Here is an 18,465-nt window from a genome sequence, read left to right on the forward strand (position 1 = left end):
GAACATGGATTTAGCTAAACTGTGTGAGCCAAATAGAACATCAGAGTTCAGTGTGTGTGTGTGTGTGTGTGTGTGTACATATTTTCCTACCTTATCAGGACCAGAATGTCCTGACAAGTCACCAGAATGTCAAGGTAGGAAAACAAGAAACATTTATAAAAGTCCTGAATTTGTTAAAATGCTATTTTAGGCTTAAGGGTTAGGTTTAGGGTTCGGAGTTAGGTTAGGGGTTTGGGGATTGGGGTTAAGATTAGGGTTATGGTTTTTACTCCCCAATAAGTCCCGAAAATTCACAAAAACAAAGCGTGTGTGTGTGTGTGTGTGTGTGTGTGTGTGTGTGTGTGTGTGTGTGTGTGTGTGTCATGTTTGTGTACCCTTTTGGCTGACCCACATTACAGAAAGGGAGAGAGAAGACAAACAGAGAGGGAGGCCCAAACGTAAACGGATACTGTGTACCTCAACAGAGGCCAAACACTCTCATGACATGTCTTGCACCCGGCTAGATGCATCGGGGGTAAATGGGGCCTTGCATCAGTCCTGGCAGACTTGGTCACAGTAGTTATCAACACACAGCAAGCAGGGTTTGTTTAGCTTTAGCCTGTGTCCCCATACTACACACATGACTACAACGCACTGGGCTTCTCATGCTGCTAACATCAACCCTTCCCCTGACCCCTGCAACCAGTCACAATAGACTATCAATATGACTGACAGTCTACACAGTATCTCGGGTCACACTGTAGCAGCATAACCAAACTGGGCTAGTTTGCATTGCATCACAGTTCCACTTTTAGTTCCTCTGTAAAACTCAGTCACCTCCAATTAACTTTTCCAATTAATTGAATATAGGAAAGAGGAGCCAACTGATGATTGCAACATATTGCTCCCATCTGTCACAAGCACTTATGTTAGCTTTTTCAAAAGCTTTAAAACTGGCAGCAATGATGTTCACAGTAGTGACGTGCAGTTTGCGAACAATTCGTTCTTTTTGAACAACTATTTTTACTGACTTGAGAGTCATGATTCGTTTTTCTGAGTGACTCGTTCATTTTAGTCATTTGTTTCATTGGCTGGTTGCAATGAGTCCTACAGCAGGATTGATGCACCCTCTTGGCTCAGTGGCTCCAGAGACATTCTCCAACCAATAACTGTCTGTCATATATGCGAACAGGAAAATAGATCTTGCTGCACGCAGCATACAGAAGAAAAATACATGTTTAGAACTGATAATAGATTGCATGGTTTAAGCTATATGGAATTGTTTTAAGAAGGTCATACCAAGGATCATGTTGCTATTTGTTTTTGAATTTTAAGACCCCTTGAAGTGTAAAAATAAATATATAAAAACATTATTTGATGAAAAAAAAGTGGCCTTACTGCAATTAGCCCATCAAAATGCACTGAATGACAGATTCACTACATGGAACAACAGATAGTCAACAAAAATAAAGTTTGTTCTGAAGTGTCTGTCCTATGTTTGAGAGATATAAGAAAGATGTACATGTATTTAACCCCTTATTAACCCCTTATTTTTGTGAGGCAACCAACATGTACGTGTTCGTGAGAGTCTCATCTTTTCATAGAGGGGTCATAATTGTTTGAGGTCAAACTGTTTGGATGCTACAGACGATGTTGTGAGAAGACCGATTTTTTAACTGACAGATTTTTATGGGGATTTTTTTATTATGCCTATTAGATTTCCGACGGGGCAAAAGCATACACATGCAAAGCATGCTGGGTATTATTCTAATGCAGTCCGCCTCCAAACAAGTACACATTTGGTCGGTCCGGACAAAACTGAATCATATACAGTACCAGTCAAAAATTTGGACACACATACTCATTCCAGGGTTTTTCTTTATTTTTACTATTTTCTACATTGTAAAATAATAGTGAAGATATCAAAACTATGAAATAACACATATGGAATCATGTAGTAACTATCACAACTCAGGATATGACCCAGATGCAGACACAGGAGGCGGATGGTTCGGTTCTTTGAATATTTATTATCACAAATGGTCAGGCAAAAGGGCAGGTCGAGGTCAAGCAGAGGTTTGTTATCCAAGGCAGAGTCAACAAGGGACAGAACGGCAGGCAGGCTCAGGGTCACTGCAGGCAGAAATGGTGGAACCAGGAAGACTAGAAAACAAGAGAGAAGGTAACACACGGAAAACATGCTGGGACGAGTTGACGAGACAAGACAAACTGGCAACATACAAACAGAAAACGCAGGTATAAATACACAGGGTATAATGGGGAAAAATAGGAGACACCTGGTGGGGGGGTGGAGACAAGGACAAGACAGGTGAAACACATCAGGGTGTGACAGTAACCAAAAAAGTGTTAAACATATCAAAATATATTTTATATTTGAGATACTTCACAGTAGGCACCCTTTGCCTTGATGACAGCTTTGCACACTCTTGGCATTCTCTCAACCAGCTTCATGAGGTAGTCACCTGGAATGCATTTCAATTAACAGCTGTGCCTTGTTAAAAGTTAATTTGTGGCCAACTGTTTGAGCCAAACAGTTGTGTTATGACAAGGTAGGTTTGGTATACAGAAGATAGACCTATTTGGTAAAAGACCAGGTCCATATGATGGCAAGAACAGCTCAAATAAGCAAAAAGAAACGACAGTCCATCATTACTTTAAAATGTGAAGGTCAGTCAATCCGGAACATTTCAAGAACTTTGAAAGTTTCTTCAAGTGCAGTCGCAAAAAACATCAAGCACTATGATTAAACTGGCTCTCATGAGGACCGCCACAGGAAAGGAAGACCCAGAGTTACCTTAGCTGCAGAGGATAAGTTCATTAGATTTACCAGCCTCAGAAATTGCAGCCCAAATAAATGCTTCACAGAGTTAAAATAAAAGACACATCTCAACATCAACTGTTCAGAGGAGACTGCGTGAATCAACTACTGGTCCTCTGTAGCTCAGCTGGTAGAGCACGGCGCTTGTAACGCCAAGGTAGTGGGTTCGATCCCCGGGACCACCCATACACAAAAAAAAAAGGTATGCACGCATGACTGTAAGTTGCTTTGGATAAAAGCCTGCTAAATGGCATATTACTATTATTTATATTATAAGCATTCATGGTCGAATTGCTGAAAAAAACTCACTACTAAAGGACACCAATAATAAGAAGAGACTTGCTTGGGCCAAGAAACACGAGCAATGGACATTAGACCGGTGGAAATCTGTCCTTTGGTCTGATGAGTCCAAATTTGAGATTTTTGGTTCCAACCGCCGTGTCTTTGTGAGATGCAGAGTAGGTGAACGGATGATCTCCGCATGTGTATTTCCCACCATGAAGCATGGAAGAGGAGGTTTGATGGTGTGGGGGTGCTTTGCTGGTGACACTATCTGTGATTTATTTAGAATTCAAGGCACACTTTACCAGCATGGCTACCACAGCATTCTGCAGCGATACGCCATCCCATCTGGTTTGCGCTTAGTGGGATTATCATTTGTTTTTCAACAGGACAATGACCCAACACACCTTCAGGCTGTGTAAGGGCTATTTGACCAAGAAGGAGAGTGATGGAGTGCTGTATCAGATGACCTGGCCTCCACAATCACCCGACCTCAACCCAATTGAGATGGTTTGGGATGAGTTGGACCGCAGAGTGAAGGAAAAGCAGCCAACAAGTGCTCAGCATATGTGGGAACTCCTTAAAGACGGTTGGAAAAGCATTCCAGGTGAAGCTGGTTGAGAGAATGCCAAAAGTGTGCAAAGCTGTCATCAAGGCAAAGGGTGTCTACTTTGAAGATCCTCAAATATAAAATATATTTGGATTTGTTTAACACTTTTTTGGTTACTACATGATTCCCTATGTGTTATTTCATAGTTTTGATGTCTTCACTATTATTCTACAATGTAGAAAATGAGTAAGTGTGTCCAAACTTTTGACTGGTACTGTATGTCTAGGTTATGTTTCCCAAGTTTGAACAGCTGAAATGAAGTCGAGGGCCGGAAAACCCTGTCAACATATCCTCCAAACACCGGCTTCGAGAGCATTATCACTTTTATACAACGGGTTACCAACATATTCAAATAATAATGACATATGTTCATGAAAAAAAATATTTTTATGAATTCATTCACACTATCTCATCCTTCCACAAGATATACTCCCGACACAAATCTAGGGTTGCTTCCCAAGCCGGCTGGTTGTTTGTTCTATCGATTCGGTTGCCATAGTACTGTACTCTGCTCTACTGAATATAACTCTACTGTCCCGTAACGTATTGTACTGTACTGTAATGTAATGTACTGTGCTCTACTGTGCTCTACTGTGCTGAACTGTGACATACTGTACTGTTGGCCTAACAACACCCATGCCATTATATCCTCCAAACACTGGCTTCTCGGGCATTGTCACTTAATCATACTGTCATCAAGGCTCTCAGTCATCCTCAACCTTTAGAACTATAGAAGATCAGGCTTGACTTATTACAGAGTTAGTACTTTTTTTTTTAAATATAAAATATTTCACAAAATATAAAAGTGGATTGATGAAGAGTCAGAGACTTCACAGTAGTTCAACATGTCCAACAGCTACCCCATTAATATGGACACTGTTAAATTAATGAACACGTTGCTGGGGCAACAGACACCCTTGCGCCATGGTCACAGCATAATGAGCCAGTTAACAGGCACACTTTAATTGTGTTCCATGTCGCTGCTGATTTTAACACCAGTGTGGAGAATAGGATAGGATTCACTTTAATGTTCAAGAATGCATTTAATTTAATTATTATTATGTCTGCAAAATGGTAAATTGTTCTTCTGCCTAAAAACCAATTGTTCTCACAAGACTTTGGCTCAGTGGAGTGGACACAATGTTTTCAGTTTGGGTCTATTAACTTTAATGGCACAGTGTTTCAATGGCCTAGAATCCTAGATAAACCAATTCTCCTCTCTGACACTGTTCACTATCTGGTAGCATTATGTGATCTACAGTACTAATATGCTCTCTAAACTTCCACCTGTGAAATCTGTTGGCAGCACCTCTTGGACTAAAAGGTCTAAATGTTATCTCTCTGACCCTCTGGACCATAGCATTTCAGCACACAATTTTTTACATCCAACTACTTTTACTCCAACTCTGGAGCAATGACCAGAGAGAGATACACAAACCCACTGCCTCATATTTGTCAAGGTCATATGGTGCTTTAGTCATGTGTGAGAGAGTTTGTCACAGCTTATCAGTTCCTTATCAGAACACCATGTGACTCTTATGACACCGTTCTCATATTCCATTCCATTGCTCCAGGCACAAACCAGTCAAAAAACTTGGCCAGTTCAAGAACAGAGTACTGCCAAGGGAACTTCATTCACCTCTATGACAACCTGACAAGTGTCCTCTGCTGCAGCAATGCTCTTGTTCTGTTATGAGGGGAATCTCACAGGAAAGGCGAAAGGCGAAGGAACAAGTTATTTGCAAGTAATGACACACTCACCTCAAGAGTAGATATAGTAGATACATATCAATGGCTCTTAATTTCAAACCACATTCAAAGCTTTGAAAGGAGTTCAACTAACTGTGGACTAACTGTGGACTAACTAACTGTGGACTATGTTCTCAGTTATAATTCTGTCTTGTACATTTCCAGTGTCTCTCCCTACCAAGGTCAGGGCATTATGCATACACACAAAAGGGGGAGGAATCAGGTGAAATCTGATGTAGGCAGCCATTGTTTTTCAGCAATACACAGAGACCGTCGACCAGACTGCCTAGCTAGTGACAGGTCCTCTGATGCCCCTGTAAAGAGCATGTCCAACACAAACACATTGGTTGAGACCCAAATGGTGCCCGGTTGAGTGCACTATGGGCCCTGGACAAAAGTAGTGCATTCATTGGGAACAGGGTGCCATTTGGGATGCACACATTCACTCAACCAGGAATGTGATGTCTCCCCCACGTTGGTAACAGACAGAGTGACAATGACAGTGTCTCCATGCATAAATACCAACTAGCACAAGCAATGTTCTGTTCTGCCATGATCCCTTGCTTCATCCCACCCAAAAACCATTCAGCACTGGGTTGACAAATTTGAACCGAATGTTGACTGTCCCCCTGGGCTTGTTTGTTAGGTTAGCTACATACAAAGGACAAACAGAGCTCTCCTACAGCAGGGCTTTGGCTCAACACTATTGTTCTGTCACTGTCAATGACACTTAATAAGTAGGCAGGAGGAGCCATGTTACAGACACTGTAGGGCTGACACTGGCTAAATGGGAGGCTCATGTGCAGGGCCGGCTCTAGCCTTTTGGGGGCCCTAAGCGAGATTTGGTTGGGGGGCCCAACCATTTCATGCAATTGTACACATTGTGCCATGTAGCAGAGATACATTTTAGCTGTTTTAAAACTTGTTTTCTGCAGTTATCCTCATTTTGCCATGGGGCAGAGATACATTTTTGTCGTTTTAAAGCTCATTTCCTGAAATTCTACACATTTTGCCATTGGGCGTAAAGAAAATGTTGCAGTTTTAAAGCACGTTTTCTGCAGTTTTAAAGCAAGTTTTCTGCAGTTCTACCCATTTTGCCCTGGGCGGAGAGGAAATGTGAAATACATTTTTGCAGTTTTAAAGCTACTTTCCTGCAATTCTACATATTTTGCCATGGGGTTGAGAGAAATGTTTGCAGTTTTAAAGCTAATTTCCTCAATTCTACACATTTTGCCATGACTTATGCCATGTTTATGATATCTGAGTGAGAGTGGCTAACAAAATAAATGGAGATCAGGGCCCCAGGGCCGGTATTCGGCCATGATTACTACAAGTTTAGATAACTGGCTAGACTAACTTACCAATCTAAAAATTATTAGCTGACATGGCTAACTGAGTGACAGTCACTGACAAAACAAGACAAAAACATGGAAAAAAAAAGTAAGTTTAGACCACGACTGAGTTCCTAAAAAATATATTAATTTTTTTTCATCTCGGGCCCCCTAGCGGCCGGGGGCCCTAAGCAAAGTCTTATGTCACTTATGCCTGGAGCTGGCCCTGCTCATGTGTCTATAGTAGTGATTGTGACCCCTTAATCTGATTTAATCACTGTAGAGTACAGTAAAGTAGTAAGCTCTTAGCAGCCATGCAGGGATCTATCTGAGGGTCTGCCTCCCTCACTGATGATGATGTCTGTAGGTGCTAGAGGCCATGGGGTCACTCAGGGACAGGATGTACTAGGATCTCAGAATGCCTCATCGGGAGTGGAAGAACTACATTTACATTTTGTCATTTAGCAGACGCTCTTATCCAGAGCGACTTATCGCATACATTTTTTTTTTCCATACTGGCTCCCCGTGGGAATCGAACCCACAACCCTGGCGTTGCAAACGCCATGCTCTACCAACTGAACTACATCTCTGCCGGCCATTCCCTCCCCTACCCTGGATGACGCTGGGCCAATTGTGCGCCGCCCCATGGGTCTCCCGGTCGCGGCCGGCTACAACAGAGCCTGGATTCGAACCAGGATCTCTAGTGGCACAGCTAGCACTGCGATGCAGTGCCTTAGACCACTGCGCCACTAGGCACTCAAAGGAGTCAGGCTTAGGCAGGCAGATGCCATGAATATAGGTAGGCCTAGCCTATCAGGCAAGACCAACAACAATAAGTAGGCAGTATACAGTAGGCCTATCAAACCAGTCATAATCAGTCCAAATCAGTAGCATTAGTATGTCCTATGATTAAATCAAAGTCCAAAGAATGCTGTTTCAATTAAATGCTACTTGTCCAGCAGATACATAAGACAGCAGAAGAAATAGATGCCTTTGGATAAAAAAATACTTCATTCTCCAAAGTGAATTTATACCAACACAGACCTCTAACTCTATTCATGGGCATGTTCCTCAGCTAAGGCGAGGAGACGCAACAACCAATGGGCGAACTCTGCCGATTCTCGCTGGGTTCATAGCAACAACAAAAAAGTGTCCCAGCGGTCAAGAAAAATGACACCGCCAACGGAAGTAGAGTCACCGCCTGCATCGGTGAAATGGCCTTGAATTGCGCAGCGCTAAATTTGGTCTCCACCGCATACCTCACGCAGCAAAGCTGCTCAATGAACAAAGGAATGTTTGGCGGGAAAGAGGGGCCAAGCACTGAGAGTTATGCTATCAATCGCCATCTACATGGCGCCTTACCTAGTCAGTCTGGTGCGTTCCTCTGCCTAGGCATTGCTGATGCCAGATCTTACAACACCTGGATAGGTATTTTACGTATCAGCTAACCATATGTTATAGAAATCTGTCAGTTGATGACACAATCGATGACTTGGCACGCAACCATTGGTTGATGCATGCAACATCTGAGCAGGGGAACACGACCAATGACTGTATTTAAGAATGGACAAAGCCATCGATCACGTGACATCCTTCATTCCTATGTGAAGACTGAATAGAGTGGTGAGGAGGAGGAGTCTACCGTGTCCGGAAGCAACTTCACTATACATTTTCTGTGTTCAGGGTTCACTCAAACATCATTTTAACCTTTGTTTTATTATTGACAGTTACAGCTGATTTCGGGATTGTATATCGATTTGCTCTCCTTAAATATAAGTAATCTGATGTATTGTTTAATCTAACATGCACACTAGGCCCGAGCTCGTTTCCCCCGGTTTTTCCCTGGCTAAACTAGCTGGCTAGCTGAACTATGCTAGTTTTCGTCCTCATTGCCAAACTTAATAAATACTGCACCCTCAACTTCAAAATTCCTTTACTAGTTATACAATCATGTAGCTAAGAAATTTGCTTGAAATAAACTTTTTTTTATTTTTATGGTTTTCTTGAATAGTCATGACTGGTTTGAGACAGCGCCAGATTACCAAACGGCACGCAGGGCACGTGGATTGGGGGCCCCTGGAGGACGTGGGTCCCCAGATAGCATATGAAAGCAAGATGTGTAGAATTGCAGGAAATTAGCTTTAAAACTCTAAAATGTTCTCTCAGCCTCATGGCAAAATGTGATCAAAAGCATGAGATGAGCTATAAAACAACACATTTTCCTCTCTGCCCCATTGCAAAACGTGTAGAATTTCAGGAAATTAGCTTTAAAACTGCATTTTTCTCTCCGCACCATGGCAAAATGTGTTGAAATGCAGTAATCATTTTCTTGGGGGGTGGGGGACCTGGTAGTCCGGCCCTGGTTTGAGATATCTGTCATAAGACAACATTGGCGAAGGATATCATTGCTACTTAACGTGGATCCAAGTTCAGTTTTGCAATCCACAGGCGTCATTGGCGTAGTGTTAGCTGGACGTTTCTGACTGGTCTTTGAACTGTAACAATGGACAGCCTCTCCCCGCTTGACTTGATGGGATATGTAGTGATTTGGCCAACACAGCCAGATATGTACACAGTCGTGTACCCTTAACCTTTTTTAAACTGACTATCATTCTTGTTGATTAAATCTGACTTTTTTAATATAATGAACAGGCAGAGCCCCACCTGTTTTGAGCCCCACCTGTTTAGCAATATTATTTTTTGGACTGTTTTGCATGTTATTTTGGTATTAATACATGTCACATATCAGGCTGGAAACAATGTAAAAAACTAAACAATAATTGAGTTAATAACGCCGCATACAAACATGGTCTCTTTTTTGCTTTCTTGAGTAAGGCAACTCCAAAAAGGTGTTTCAGCCTAGCTCAGTGCTTTCTGTGGTAGTGGGGCAGCCAGCGGAAAATACAGAACTTAGGGGTTGGTAATGTTCTCTAGTTGAGCTGTGATTGACTACGTCACCACAAAATCTACAGGGGAGAGCTCGAAAATTCAAGTCCCTTGGGTGCTGCCATAGATTTACATTAGAAGTGCCCATCCAAGAAGGCTCAAGTTCATTGGCCACAGATAAAATGACGTCAAATAACGTTATATCTGCTGTAGCTTTGATTGGACTGATCATGTCAACGTCATACTTTTAAAATCTTAGCTAGCAAGCTAGACAAGCAGTCGTCATCATGAATCAAGTCGACAATCTACTGGCAAATCCTTTTCAATCCTTGTCATATGAAGAGAAATTATAGATAAAATGTATTGGTGGTCATCGGCCATTGGACACATTACACAACAAGTTGGAAATCGCAAATTCAACAATGAGTGGTTTGGACGGAATCAGTCTCTAACTGCAAGAGGAGAGGGTGTGTGGTCCAAGTCTGGGTTTAAGGGTCTCTTTTCCAAGCTTAAAAGGATAAACATCCACATGCAACACCATGGGCCAGAAAAGGTTGAATAGATTGGCCATGCTGTCAATCCAGCATGACTTCTGCCGCGTTCAAAACAACTCGGAACTGTAAAATCTCAGACTTCAGTGATTTCAAGACAACTGGGAACTCTGAAAAAAATGAGCTCAGACTGGGAAGATATGTTTTGAACGGTCATCCAACTCGGAATTCCAAGTCGGGAACTTAGGCGTCTTTCTAGAGCTCCGACCTGAAGATCACTGATGTCATGATTCGACCTTGTTGTTCTTTTTAGTTCCCAGTTGTCTTGAAAGCACCATAAATACAGAGAATGCCAGACTTTGATGAAAAAGTTTGATGACAAAGATTTGCCCACAAGAAGGACCGACGCGCCACCTTCCTGTTCAAGGGAGAACAGCACAACAAGGTGAGTCCAAAAATGACTTGTATGTATGATGTAATATGCCAGGGAGATATGTATACTGTAGCTAAGAAAGTAATACTAAGTGTATGTTATGTAGTAAGCAATTAATAGCCCATGTGCCTCACCCAAATCATTTGGTCCCTTCCCCCCTCAAAATTATGGATTGCCTCTTATCCGCTCATCGTTCCCTTATGCCATAGTGTGTACACCTCAATTGTCAATAGAAACCACATTTGTTTAAGCAAGTCAGCCATATCAACTATGTTTTTTAAAAAGGCATTAAATGAGGCTGAATGAACTGTTTCACTGCCAGACAAGGCTCCGCTGATAGCCAGGTGTAGCTTTGGTAAGGATTCACTTCATGGTGCTGTAAAGAAAGGACAGCTTTATGTAGGCCCTAACCGTTTGTGGGCACCATTTGTCACCATTATAGTGCAATTAATGTATTGTTTAATGTTGTGTTGTGTTGTGTAGTGGCTTTGCTGGCATGCATTTTTTTTTTTTATTGAGTTCGCCCCACCAAGATTTACATGCTAAAATCGCCACTGATAATGACTAATCCAGGAATGTCATGAGAAAACTTGAGAAAATAGCAACTCTACAGAGCGCAATGACTACAATGAATGGCTAAATTACTTATGGACACGAAGGGTTCGCACAGCTCCTCCTCCTCCTCCTCCTCACCACCACTCTATAGCGCATTAAAGCCAAGTCGGTTAAAATAGCATTTCATGGAGACGTAACATGCGCAGTGTGAGGTACTCCAGGAGGCAGGCTTGCTCAGTGCTGCCCCCTCTCATTGAGTAACTCATGTTGAAGGCAGACTGGGGTACTGCAGGCTGACATTAGCAACTAAATGATCCATTTAACTTCTTCTTTGTGCGTTTTTTTTAATAATCGGTTCAAGGACACACATCTGGTGTATTCTAAGCAATTTTGGCACCATGACTGTCTTCGAATGTTTATTTATTTACACAAAGATTCATAATTGACATTTAAGTGAGGGGGACATGTCCCCCCAATGTTACAGAAGGTTAAGTGAGGGAGACATGCCCCCCCCAACCTAATAATTTCAAACACATGTAGTTCTAACTTTTGAACGGTTGGAACTATCAGCTATTATGACCACATCACTGATAGCTAAAACTCTCAGGAATACAGACTTGTATTCTGTTTCCTTCTACGATGCCAACAAGCCGTGCAGGTCTCGTTAGAAGGGACAGTGACACAACCGCAATTTAAAGCAATGCAGATGTTGTTTTCTACACACACTATTCCTACCTAATTATCTTCCCTGATGTTTTCGTGAACTTTCCAAATCCTTTTGAATGCATTTCAGTCACATTGTGATGCAAATAAAAAATTTAATCAAATAATTTTACATATTTTCTTGTTAGCCTACGTAGAAATGTGGTTGCAGTTGATATCTGTGCTAGAAAAGCCATAAAATGAAAAAGGAAATAGGATATTGGTATCAGCCTACAATATTCACATTGGTGCATCCCTTATTGAATGTCTAAAACCTGATAGAAAGTATGCAGAAATTATAATGGCCTATATATTTTTTTAATAACTGCCTTGGCCTTGTGGTTAAAAAGTACACCCTGAGATTGAAAGGTTGGGGGTTCGATGCCCATTTGAGAATGGGACATGATGCCACCGCTTGGTAGTCAGCATTAAAGAAAAATTCAACACAAAAACTATATTTTGGTATTTGTTTCATTATTCCGTTATTGATACAATCCTAAAATGGTTTGCATGTTAGCAATCAAGTTTTCAAGATATATAACTTTCAAAATATAGAAATACATTTTTATTTTTTGACCACTTTAATGGACAACTATTACAGTAAGGTTCATGGTTGTTACCCAGAAATGATTTGATATTGAGATTATATTTATTTATTTCAGCTGCATTGGGCCTTTAAAATGCAGGAAGTCAACCTCCTGTGTCTGGAACGCAACCCATCTCTTACCCAATTGCTTACCCCACCTTGCAGTTGTAAGTAATTGTCTTCAGGCAGGGCTAGGCTACATTAACCAACTAACCCAACATAGACCACAGCCTGTCATTTCCAATAGGAACAAATTAGTCATATTGGACAGAACAAGCAAGGAGGAGGGCAGAGCCAAGCACGAGCTACTGAGATCCTATTGGCGCGTTATATAATATATTTGCATATTTCCGTTAGGGAACGCCTACTCTGTGAAGTGCGCATGTGCAATTACTCAATTCGTAACTCCTTCTAAACAATAACAAAAAACAATACTTTGGAAAAGGGTAAAATCTACAAAACTTTGTCCACTCTGTTCGTAACATATTTTTGTTTTGGGAACATTAAACTGTATTGAGATCAAATGTTTCATCGATTAAAATATTAGCATAATGTCGGTCAAAATCGATCTCGCTCCTTCTTCTCCCACTGCCGGCCACTGGGCTTCCTCTCATCACCATATTTGGTAGTGTGGAAACGGCAACCGGATGCTTCACACTTTTATATCCGTTGAAATATCTAGCTCCTCGCTCTATCTTGGGTATTGCTACGTGTGGTACATGTTGGGGTGGCACCAGAGACGGAAGAGGAAGAGAGACACTCCACTCGCAGTTTTTTTCTGGTTCAATGAAAGTCAATGAACTAATTAGAAAAGACCCAGCTGCTATTGCATTGGTGTTTATGGGAGACACACCCAGTTAAGCAAACCGGAATTTACCTTTTTTTTTTATGGTAAACGGCCTGAGTGAACTATCGTCATTTATCCACCATCTTCGGTAGCACTTTGTAAACGTGCTCGAGTCGCCCCCGTCGTCACTTCTGTTCAGACTAGTCTGCGCTACAGTCGCATTGGAGAGAGAGTAAAGAGTGGGACCTGTCCGAAAACTGAACCGTACCCACACAACTCTGAATTTACATTAAATATGTCTACCACCATCTGCTGTCAAAAGCCCCAGGTAAGGTTTTATTTCTGTCAAATATAGCTTATTGTCATTGTTGGTAGATGTTGTGTACGTAGGCCAAGGCTAGCCTACTGGAGGAAATGTGTACATTTAACACGAGGTTGCTTGCTTGTTATATGCTGACATTTTACATTTTTAGTAGACGTTCTTATCCAGAGCGATTTATAGTTAGTGAGTGCATACGTTTTTTCATGCTGGGCCCCCGTGGGAATCGAACCCACAACCCTTGCGTTGCAAGCGCCATGCTCTACCAAATGAGCTACACGGGACCTCTGTCGGGTCGTTTTTCTAAATCTAGACTTGTTTTTACTGCACTGTAGCCTACATGTTTTAAATTTAATCATCGTTTGTTACATTGCATCTTCCCGCCTTGTAGTGAGTGGCCAACTGCAGAATGAATAGCCACAACTTGTCGTTGGCTGCTGTGACAGTGGTTAGCGCGAGTACATTTTTATCAATAAATCCATGGACTGTGCTACACCGCATACCAACTGTTGGCAGCTTTTACCTAGGCTATAATTAGTATCTAGAAAGTTATTCGTGTTTTAGTAATAAAGATATCTTGATTTGTGAATGTGCTTTTGTCAAGGCATGTCCTTAGCCAGCAGATCCGATCCCCTTGCATACAGCTGCACTACGGTCGGACAGGCTTCCTGTGCGAGATATGGCTCTGAAAATTTACCTAAATCCAGGGATTAGAAATAAATTTAACTCAAAATTTTCCCATATCCCAACTGTTACACCGAGAAGATTGAAGGACTGTAATTCTTTCTCCAGAAAACGGCCCTTTTCATCCTCATGCTAGGTAGCAGAAGCCACAGCAGCCATTTTGGAATGGCAGTGTCAGCCAATCAGCTCCTTTGTTGTTCAACGCCATGTGCCATTCCTTAATTGCTACTGCTAGCTAGCATGAAGACAAAAATAGTAGTTTCCTTAAACTAGCAGTCGTTCAATCTTATCGGTGTAACAGTTTGGTTAATGGGACAATTCGTAGTACAATGCATTTCTTTATCGTTTTTCAGAGCCATATCTCGCGCAGACTCTGCAGTCTCTTTCTAAACAGGAAGCCTGTCTGACCCTAGTGCAGCTGTAAGCAAGCGGATCTGCTGGCTAGGCATATCCTCATCACTGTCTGGCAAAGAAGAAAAAAATGGTCAGCTGAGATCGGAGCCATCTCAAGGCTAACTTTATTGGAAGAACCTACATAGGAGCATCATTAAATGTCAGTTGTTTCCCAAAACCATTGTTAAAGTTGGACTTGAAAATGCTTGTTATTTACCATCTGCCTCAGACCACTTGTAGAGCAGCTAAGTGCGCCTTTAGATGCATTATAAACCCTTTATACACAGATATCCGCTAAACATAGAATCAAGATGTTTATCTGTCTTTTAATCAAGATGTGTATCTGTCTCTCTGACTGCTGATAATTTCACAAACACAAGGAAGCTGACAACAAATACAAAGTTGCCAATGTCTTTGCAATTGTTACAAATAAGCAAAGGATAGTAAGATGCTTCAAATGAAAACGGAGATGACTTTATTAAAAGATGAGTAGGCTACATAGGCCTATATAATTAAATAATATTGAAGTCAATATTTGCTCATTGTAGGCTACTGTCTGTAGTTTTTGCCTCAATATATTTCATGATATGTAACAATGTCCACAATGATGTGCCAAATCTTGATTTAGTTTATTATTATAGTGTAAGAATTAGAATAAGACTCCTCAATATTTGCAGCCATATGTGATAATATCTAGGAGCTGATCCGTCATCAGTACTGTGAAATAATTATAATGTTAAGATAAGATTTGAATGGGGAAAACTGATCCGAGAGCAGCACTGCCTTTCATTCGAATCGATCATTATCGGCACATACTTAGCGAACGTTCTCTCTGCGTAGTGTTTTGGGAAACGTATATTACATATTCGGTCATTGTAGGAACGATGCATCATCATCATCAACACTCATAGTTTAGCAGGCATGCTACCAAACAAAAATAGCCTTTTGAGATGTTTTCCTGATACGGCCTCTTTCGTAATACACAGTAATTGCCATGTCCCTGGTGTTTTTGTTGTGTGCGCTGTTGGTACTGTCGGTGTAAAGCCATGCAAGCTAATGAGCTTCACTGACCTACATGCTCGTGTTAGGGGACCGGGGTAGACTTTTGGCACAATGTCGACGCCGGTGGCAGTGAGACTAACTGCACGCCTGCACTTGAACACGCTTTCTCGGGCACCGTACTCTTAAGAGCGTGTTAGACTGACAGGGCTGTCTGACGGAGTGCTGGCTCAGAATTGCATGGACTCATTGTTGACAGTCACTGAGGAAAATGGTTTGACTCTTGTGGAGCAGTAGTCAAAAGGATCGGACTCTTGTTCATTTCACTCTCTTGAGTGGAACGGTGCTATGCCGGAATGTGGACAGCCAGAGCTCGGCGCAGTATATGGCTGGGAAAACGTAACTCAATCCAGGGATGGAATATGTGGTTGTACTCCTAATCATCCTGAAATGATGAGAGGTGAATCGAGAAGATTGAAATACAACTTATTTTTAATTAAACTACTGTTTTTGTCATTATGCTAGGCTAGCTAGGGGGCGGCAGGTAGCATAGTGGTTACTGTTCGGACAGTAACCAAAAGGTTTCTGGTTCGAATACCAGAGCCAACAAGGTGAAAAATATATCTGTGCCCTTTAGCAAGGCACTTAACCCTAATTTGCTCCAGAGGCACCATACTACTATGTTTGACCCTGTAAAACAACACATTTCAATGCACCTATCTGGTGTATGTGACAATTTTGTGTAATTCTAATGGTGAAGTAACCCATAGGTTTCAACAACACTTCCAGTAAGCTACTCAGCCCAACACTAGGCATCATGGAATCCAATAGCGTTAGTTAGCCTAGCATGCTGGTGAAAACGGCAATGGTTCAATGGTTTAGTTTTTATTCAAATCTATAGAGATGCACAACAAAGGATCATCAAACCCACAACTCAATATCTTAGTATTTCCAACCATTGAGACATTTTCTGTGGTAGCAGTAACATTAGTCTTGTCATCTGAGTGACATTTATGTTGTACAATATGGCTTTATCTTGGCCAGGTCGCAGTTGTAAATGAGAACTTGTTCTCAACTGGCCTACCTGGTTAAATAAAGGTGAAAAAAATAAATAATAAAAGCTAGTTCTCCTATCATCTGAGTGACATTTGTTGTACACTGTGGCAGTAGCTAGGCCTAGACTTCTTCTTCTTGGCATCCCCTGGTCAGATGTTCCTTACTCTTTCCTTGGTCTTCTGGACTAAAATAAGATTTAAATAAATATCTTCCTTGTTATTAATGTTACAAAAACACATTATCCCTTGACTCTTTAGTAGCTCAGTTGGTAGAGCATGGCGTTTTGTAACGCCAGGGTTGTGGGTTTGTTTCCCACGGGGGACCAGTATGAGAATTTAAAAAAATGTATGCACTCACTAACTGTACGTCGCTCTGGATAAGAGCGCCTGCTAAAATGTTGGGGGAAAAAATGTGGATCCCTTTTAGCTGCTGTTTCTGCAGTCCACATAAAATGTACAAATACATGACAAAGTACAAAACAGTTATAGACAAGAACAAAATATATTACATGAAATTCTAAATACAATTTGAGTTATGTTGTGCCTTAAAGTATTCACACAATTTTTTCCACATTTTGTTGCAAAGTGTGATTTAAAATGGATTTGTCATTTTTTTGTCAACCATCTACACAAAATACTCTCAATGTGAAAGAACATTTTGAACTTTTTTTAATTAATGGAAAATAAAACAATAATATATTTTGATTTGGATAAGTATTCAACCCCCTGAGTCAATACATGTTAAAATAACGTTTGGCTGCGATTTAAATCTGAGTCTTTCTGGGTAAGTCTCTAAGAGCTTTGGAAACTTGGATTGTACAATATTTGCCCACTATTCTTTACAGTTGGCACTGTGCATTGGGGCAGGTAGCGTTCTCCTGGCATCCGCCAAACCCATATTTGTCCATCGGACTGCCAGTAGGTAAAGTGTGAACACTGTTCCGCTGCTCCAGTGGTGGTGAGCTTTACATCACTCCAGCCAACACTTGGCATTGTGCATGGTGAATTTAGGCTTGTGTGCGGCTGCTCGGCCATGGAACAGTTATTGTGCAGCTTCCAGAGGCCGTTTGGAACTCGGTAGTGAGTGTCTCAACCGAGGATATGCGCTTCAGCACTCAGCCATCCCGTTCTGTGATCTTGTGTGGCCTAACACTTCGCAGCTGAGCTGTTGTTGCTCCTAGACATTTCCACTTCACAATAACAGCACTTACAGTTGACTGGGGCAGCTCTAGCAGGGCATACATTTGACAGGCTGACTTGTTGCAAAGGTGGCATCCTATGACAGTGCCACGTTGAAAGTCATTGAGCTCTTCAGTAAGACCAATGTTTGTCTATGGAGATTGCATGGCTGTGTGTTTGGTTTTATTACACACCTGTCAACAACCAGAATCCACTAATTTGAAGGGGTGTCCACATGCTTTTGTGTGTATATATAGTGTATGTTCCTCCTGAGTGGCGCAGTGGTCTAAGGCACTGCATCGCAGTGCTAGCTGTGTCACTAGAGATCCTGGTTCGTATCCAGGCTCTGTCGTAGCCGGCCGTGACCGGGAGACCCATGGGGCGGCGCGCAATTGGCCCAGCGTCGTCCAGGGTAGGGGAGGGAATGGCCGGCAGGGATGTAGCTCAGTTGATAGAGCATGGTGTTTGCAACGCCAGGGTTGTGGGTTCGATTCCCACAGGGGGTATGAAAATAAATAAATAATGTAAGTCGCTCTGGATAAGAGCATCTGCTAAATGACGTAAATGTATGTTCCTGGATGCGTTTATATATTTTGATGAAAGCTG

General features: G+C 41.7%; 1 protein-coding gene across 2 annotated transcripts in view; it reads left to right on the forward strand.

Moving 5' to 3' along the window:
• The first annotated feature begins 13,195 nt into the window (after positions 1 to 13,195).
• The window catches only part of LOC121540420 (influenza virus NS1A-binding protein homolog A-like), a 42,986-nt gene continuing 37,716 nt past the window's right edge, over positions 13,196 to 18,465 (forward strand). For both annotated transcript variants that reach the window (XM_041849275.2, XM_041849274.2), the window contains exon 1: positions 13,196 to 13,558. The gene's annotated coding sequence lies outside the window, so the exon portion shown is untranslated. The remainder of the gene's footprint in view (positions 13,559 to 18,465) is intronic.

The sequence above is a fragment of the Coregonus clupeaformis genome, chromosome 26 (assembly GCF_020615455.1).
Source record: "Coregonus clupeaformis isolate EN_2021a chromosome 26, ASM2061545v1, whole genome shotgun sequence".
In the NCBI taxonomy this organism is placed as follows: domain Eukaryota; kingdom Metazoa; phylum Chordata; class Actinopteri; order Salmoniformes; family Salmonidae; genus Coregonus; species Coregonus clupeaformis.